Raw genomic sequence first — 7,850 nt, forward strand, 5'->3', positions numbered from 1 at the left:
TGTGGTTTCTTCTGCTATTTCTTTGAATGATTCAAAGTTCAGGTTTGTTGTGTCTGTGTCCCCCGAACCGGGCCCCCTGCCAGAAAGTGACTTGGAAAGTGAGGGGGAAGGGCCATCAGGACTTACCTTGGGAGCACTGGCTCCCTGGCTCAGCTCCAGGAGCCAAAGGCAGGCCAGGTGGAGGAGATAACGAGGCCTCCGTCCCCTGACTCTTTCCCACCTAGGCCACGCCTCCAGACCCAGCTGATGGCAATCAGGCCTGGCTGGACCTTAGGTTTCATAGGCAGGAGAGGCGGAAACAACAGAAGCAGGGGTGGGGCAGGCTAGGAAGCATTGAGTCATGGAGCCACACTCCACAGGATATAAAACCAGCGAGGGCTGCTATGCCTCTTCGTAGCAGGCAAATCAATTGCTTAACTAGAGCTGAAGTACTGTTTGTTCCTGGGTGACTCATCAACATCAAGAGAGATAACAGAATCACTTGGCAGATGCCGCTAGTTTGCTGCCAGAGCTGATAGTGCCGGCTAATTAAGCCATTGCTCGAATGGAGGCGAGGGGGGACAGAACAAGGTTGAAGTAGTGGATTCAAACCTCATCTAGCAGATGTTTAGCTTTTTTGGTTATGAAGAGTGCTTCAAAGTGATGTGAATAATAGAACCTGCCCATAAAACTCAGAAACCCAAAGAATAGATGAGTAACATATTAAAGAATTAATAGTTCAGAGACCTGCTCAACTCTTTGTCTTTCACCATGGCGACCACAGTCAGACTGAATTATGCAATGCCACACAGAAGGCCTGGTTTAATTGTGCATGTTTTAAACAGAGGGCAAATCCAAAACTACACATTGGTTAAAAAAAAAAAAAAAGTGGAACAGGTCTCTATATATAATGCATAAATAGCCACTGGCATAGAAGATCGGGCAAAAATATAACTACAAGGACAGTTTGTGCATATTTCAATTCCATTAAATCAATTAGGTTGCAATACTAAACAAACCTAATAGGGAACTAAGTTAGGAAGTGATGAAAGATTACAGTACAAGGGAACAATGCAAAGGACTGATTGTATTCAGGAATATTCCTAAGATCGTGTTTTTACAAATCATTATAGAACCAGTTGTGGTGGCTCAGTGGGTTGTCAATCAAAAGGTCGGCAGTTCAGCGGTTCAAATCCCTAGTGCCGCATAGCGGATGAGCTCCCAGTACTTGCCCCAGCTTCTGCCAACCTAGCAGTTCGAAAGCACGTAAAAAATGCAAGTAGAAAAAAGTAGGGACCACTTATGGTGGGAAGGTAACAATGTTCTGTGCACCTTTGGCATTTAGTCATGCCAGCCACATGACTGTGGAAATGTCTTCAGACAATGCTGGCTCTTCGGCTTTGAAATGGAGATTTTTATTTATTTATTATTATTATTTTTTTGAATTTATATCCCGCCCTTTTCCGAAGGCTCAGGACGGCTTACATTGTGTAAGGCAATAGTCTCATCCTATTTGTATATTTATATACAAAGTCAACTTACTGCCCCCCACCCAACAATCTGGGTCCTCATTTTACCTACCTTATAAAGGATGGAAGGCTGAGTCAACCTTGGGCCTGGTGGGACTTGAACCTGCAGTAATTGTAATTGCAGGCAGCTGTGTATTAATAACAGGCTGCATTAGCCTGGTGAGCCACTTCCCAACCCAGAGATGAGCACCGCTCACTAGAGTTGGGAACGACTAGCACAAAAATGTGTGAGGGGAACCTTTATCTTTACCTTTATAAAACCAGAAGAGAGGCTGACTTGATTAACTTGGTTCACGTGTTTATCAGTTTAGTGATTTTTTATTTTTTTTTAGTGGCATGTAGGTTACACAACATTCATTGATTCATTTATCGCTTGTATAAAGAATGCTTTTAGGAGACGTCTTAGGGAAAGCTTTTCAGTAGATTGTTTTCCAATTCACAATGTAATTTGTTTCTTCGTTCTACATCTAATCCATTTGGCAAGTGACATTTTGGAGGTAGATGATGAAGTTACTTTCAGCGGCGAAAGTTGCTAACCACATTTAATAACAGTATAAAAAATAGCACAGAGAAAAAAAAACATCTGTAAGATTTTAGAAGGAGACGGGGTGCAGGCTCTTGGTGGCATGATTTTCTCTGGAATCATGACAGGTCTTAAATAGCAATGGCACTTAGACTAACATGCCACTTCACCGTGCTTTACAGCCCTCTCTAAGCGGTTTACAGTGTCAGCATATTGCTCCCAACAGTCTGGGTCCTCTGTTGTGACTCCAGCCCCCGAACCTGGCCCCATGCCCGAAAGTGACTCCGAGAGTGAGGGGGAAGGGCCGGTAAGGCTTACCTTGGGAGCACCGATGCCTTTGGCTCGGCTCCAGGAGCCAGAACCAGACCAGTCGGAGGACGTAATGAGGTCATCATCCCCTGATTCCTCCCTTCCCCAGGCTACGCCTTCAGACCCAGCTGATAATAATAATCAAGCTTGGCTTGACCCGCACTTCAGAAGATTAGAGAGGCGGCGTCATCAAAAGGAAGGGTGGGGCAGGAGCCCCACCCCACAGGATATATAAGGAGCTTTGGGACTGCTCTCACTCCACAGGAAGCAAAGTTTAGCTGATCCGTTTCAAAAAGAGCTGAAAGTCTTGCTACGTGAGTCATTTGTTTGAACTTTGGCAGGCAACTGCGATTTCTCTGCCAGGACTGATAAGACCTGTGAATCCACTGGCTGAAGGCCAGCTCGTGGGTCTGAAGTGGGGAAGGAGACAGAACAGTTCTCATTTTACTGACCTCCAAAAAGTGGAAGGCTGAGTCAACCTTGAGCCGGTCAGGATCGAACTTCTGAAGTGAGCAGTGAGTTAGTCTGCAGTTCTGCATTTTAACCACTGTGCCACCATGGCTCCACCACTAGTTTTGATATATTATCTTGGAACTATTATTATTTTAATGATTTTATTTGTACAGCTGGTCTGTGGTCATGATAAAAATAACCTATCCCTGGGAAAAGTATTTCCTAAACGGGACTCCTAATGTCATGCCCCAGCATATATCTTTTATATACTGTTATTGCTCTCTAGCCCCATCTAGTGGCCGGAGGGACAAATATGCCTCAACATACGATCTTTATATATTGCTGTTGCTCTCTAGTCCCATCTAGTGGCTGGAGGGGCAAATATGTCTCAACATACGATCTTTATATACTGTTGTTGCTCTCTGGCTCCATCTAGTGGCCAGAGAGACAAATACCAAGTATATTGTTTGAAGCTGACCCCACCCCATTATCCATCAGCTCGCACTCTCAAAACATGCTGGGAACCAGACTCCATTTCCTTTAGCATTTGGAGGAGGCAGAAGCACAAAGAAACATTCATCTTAATCTGTGGCACGTGGTCATCCAAGGACAAACCTACATCCCACACACAGAGCATCGCTGGTGAGATTTAAATGGCTTGTATTTATTAATTGTTCTGTTCAGCAGTAACGCAATACTGCCTATCTTGTATTTGGTTCTCATTGTATGTATTCCTATTTTCCCCAGTTTTACCTTATCCTGGTCTTTCAATAGAGCATTCAGATCACATTTATTGGAGGATAGGTGGGTTTAGCTGCATGTCAAACTGCACACAGACTAGTGTAGTGTAGTGAGGACAGAACTCAGCTGATGTTGCTTGGTTTAGTTGGCTAGGGAAAAAAGTTTCCAAAGATGCTCAGATATTCCCAGCAAGATCAATAGCTGTGCATTGAATCAATATTTGCCTATCTGATGGGAACAGGCTAGTCTAGCTTCTGAAATGGTTTATTCACCCCACCCCCAACTGCAATCTCTTGCTTTGTTACAAGATTAAATCGGTGCAGTTTTGCTTGAGCCAAGTTGGATGTTTTCCATTAGATTTTGATTGTACAGATTAGTCCACCCTCTCCTCCTAATAGTATGGCATTACTAGGCTTTGCTAGCATGTAGCAGAGCTGCTGTTAATTAGGTTGATTCAGGCTGCAGTCTGACATGCAAAGCAGGGAGGCTCAAGGTAGAAGAGATTGGTGAGTACCAAGAGGCAGCTTAAAGGCCTTGGAGCCTTAGAGATTAATTCTCTTACATGGAAATCAATGGGGGAGAAATGAGTTTTCTTTTCAAAAGACCATAAAGAAAAAGAAGAAAGCAACCAACGCCAAATAGTCGCCTCTTTCTCCTTCCTCTTCTGCTGCTGCTGGGATTCTGGTAGGACTTCATTTTCTCCTTGGCTGGAACCTCCCTACCACTCATGGACTGGGTTGCTGCTCCAGGCTGAATTTGATTAACATCAAAAACCCAAGCAGGGTTGGGTTTATTTAGCACATCCATAAGAGACCATTGGAAATCCAAGAAATTCAACACAGAGAAAAGTAAAGTCTTACACTTAGGCAAGAAAAACCAAAAGTACACATAGAGACTGGCTGGAACCAGGCTTAATAGCAGTAACTGTGAGCAGTGTCCCAATATTTGAGGGGCTGCCACAGAGAGCAGGGGGATCACCTATTTCCCAAAGCACCTGGATGCCAGACAAGGAATAATGGATGGAAACTGATCAAGGATTCAACCTAGAAATAAGGATACATTTTCTGACAGTAAGAATAATCAACCAATAGAACAGCTTGCTGAGCATGTCACTTGACACATATCCTGAAAAAGCTTTTGGTTCTATGAATAACAAAACCACCACCACCACAACAACAGAGTTTGAAGGACCTTGAAGGTCTTCTAGTTCAATCCCCTGCTCGGGCAGGAAGCCCTAGATCAGGGGTCTCCAACCTTGGTCCCTTTAAGACTTGTGGACTTCAACTCCCAGAGTTCTTCAGCCAGCTTTGCCATAAACACATAGAATGGTTACTTATAAATGGGGGCAGTAGGACAGGGACAGTAGGCATGCTGGTGCACTTATGCACGCCATAATCCGGTCCCTTCAATTAAAGAAGACTCTGGGAGTTGAGGTCCACAAGTCTTAAAGGGACCAAGGTTGGAGACCCCTGTCCTATATCATTTCAGACAAATGGCTGTCCAATCTCTTCTTAAATACTTCCAACGTTGGAGCATTCACAACAACTGGAGGCAAGTTGTTTCACTGATTAATTGTTCTAATTGTCAGGAAATTTCTCTTTAGTTCTAGGTTGCTTCTCTCCTTGATTAGTTTCCATCTATTGCTTCATGTTCTACCTCCAGGTCAGGGGTGAAATCCAGCAGGTTCTGACAGGTTCTGGAGAACAGGTAGTGGAAGTTTTGAGTAGTTCGGAGAACCGGCAAATGCCACCTCTGGCTGGTTCCAGAGTGGGGTGGAAATGGAGATTTTGCAGTATCCTTCCCCTGCCATGCCCACCAAGCCACACCCACCAGGTCACACCACACCCACCAAGCCACACCCACCGAACCGGTAGTAAAAAAATTTGAATTTCACCACTGCTTCAGGTGCTTTGAATAATAGGTTGACCTCTTCTTTGTGGCAGCCCTTTAAATGTTGGAACACTATTAGTCAGATCATGTCACCCTTAGTCCTTCTTTCCACTACAGTAAAAGGTAAAGGTTCCACTCTCACATATGTGCTAGTCATTCCCGACTCTAGGGGGTGTTGCTCATCTCCGTTTCAAAGCTGAAGAGCCAGTGCTGTCTGAAAACATCTTCATGGTCATGTGACTGGCATGATTAAACACCAAAGGTGCAGTGAACGCTGTTACCTTCCCACCAAAGGTGGTCCCTATTTTTTCTACTTGCATTTTTTATGTGCTTTCGAACTGCTAGGTTGGCAGAAGCTGGGACAAATAACGGGAGCTCACCCTGTTATGTGGCACTTGGGATTTGAACTGCTGACCTGCTGACCTTTCGATTGACATCTTAGACACTAAGCCACTTCATCCACTACAGTAGCCATGCCCAGTTCCTGCAACCGTTCTTCATATGTTTTAGCCTCCAGTCCTCTAATCAGCTTTGTTGCTCTTTTCTGCATTCTTTCTAGAGTCTCAACATCTTTTTTTATATTGTGGTGACCAACACTGGATGCAGTATTCTCAGTGTGACTTGGTATATTCACTCTGATTTGTAGAAGGCAATGGAGCATGCATTGCTCAGTGGTCGGCTGAATGTTCTTTAGATGTTGATAGGCCCTTTGCAGATTCATTTATTGATCAGGCAGACTGATGAAAGTTATAGCTCCCATACTTTCTGTTGTTTATTCTGAGCTAAGCAGTGATATCTGGCTTTGCAAATGGTTGTAGTGAGGATTGCCTTTAAGTTTAAGATGGATTACACGCTGGAGACAGACCAAAGTCTTTCCTCACTAGCAACTTACAGTGCCTTCTGGATTCATCCAACCACAGTTGTGCCAAAAAAGGAGGGCAGATTGTATTTTGTTTCAGTGATGGCTGGCTGCATGTGTTGTGATCCAGGCCCAAGTAGGTAGTAGGAAACTCAGTCAGTTTAAAAACAAACAAACTTTATTAGAACAGCTAAGAATTAACTCATTCTCAGCGTAATCCAAACTAAACCAAAGCAAATTCTTCCCAACACAATTCCTCAGTCTTATCACCAAACTTACCACTAGAGCTGCCAAAGACCTTTCTTGGCAAAAGTTCAGAAGACACCGATAGCAAACAAATGCAGAAAGACAAAGCTACCAACGTTGTTTTCTGGCAAAGAGCCCAAACGCCATTGCAGGTCTTTTAAGCCTTATGGGAGGGGCCAATCATCTCTTGGCCCTACTCCTGAGTCGTCCTCTTTGCTTGAGCTGCTCTTGCCTTCTAGCAGCTCTTCTCATGTGTGCATTAGGAACAGGCTCCTCCTGTTCCTCTGCCTCACTACCATCAGCCTCTGGAGGCTCTGGAGTCCGCACATCACTCCCCGATGGCCCTGGTCCCACCTCTGCCTCTGACGCAGAGCCCTCATTTGGGCCTTCCCCAGCCTCCAAGACTGGCCCATGTTCTTCCTCAGCCTCATCACTGTCTGACTCCGTTGCCAGCTCCACAGGCTGCTGGCGGACCACGACAGCATGATACAATGAGTAAGTTATAAGTTAGTAGAGGGGGAAACTGCCTAAGAGTAGAACTGCTGACTCCCCCAGAACTATTAAATAACAGGGTTTAAATGCTGAGCTAATTAGTTGGACTGCTGAAGGTTGCAGAGAAGTAACACTTATTTTTTTCAAAAGACACAATACAACACCATCATTTTCTCCCTGTGGCTTTGTAGGACTATCTGCTGCACTACAATTCAAATGAAAAGACACTGGTCTGGCGAGGAGCAGATCTGGTGGTTTAGTGAAATCTTGGAAGTAGGGACATTCTGAAATTTTCCATAAAGCAAGGCATTTAATTTTTATTTTTTATTTATATATTCGTATTTTTATACCGCCCTATCTCCCTAAGGACTCAGGGCGGTGTACAGCCATATAAAAACACACAAATATACAAAATAAAACATTCATCTAAAAAACTTATTATAAAAGCCAAATATTTAAAATAAGATATAAATAATAAAACCCAATTTAAAACCAAAGCTAAAATTTAGTCATTTAAAAATTTAAAACCCTAGTCCAGTCCTGCGCAAATGAATAGATGTGTCTTAAGCTCGCGGTGGAAGGTCCGAAGGTCAGGAAGTTGACGAAGTCCTGGGGGAAGCTCGTTCCAGAAAGGCCCTTCCCCTGGGCATCGCCAGTCGGCACTGCCTGGCCGACGGCACCCTAAGGAGTCCCTCTCTGTGAGAGCGCACGGGTCGGTGGGAGGCATTCGGTGGCAGCAGACGGTCCCGTAAGTAACCCGGCCCTATGCCATGGAGCGCTTTGAAGATCATTACCAAAACCTATGGAATCTATGCCATTCAAGGTACCT

Source organism: Ahaetulla prasina, chromosome 5 (assembly GCF_028640845.1).
Source record: "Ahaetulla prasina isolate Xishuangbanna chromosome 5, ASM2864084v1, whole genome shotgun sequence".
Taxonomy (NCBI): Eukaryota; Metazoa; Chordata; class Lepidosauria; order Squamata; family Colubridae; genus Ahaetulla; species Ahaetulla prasina.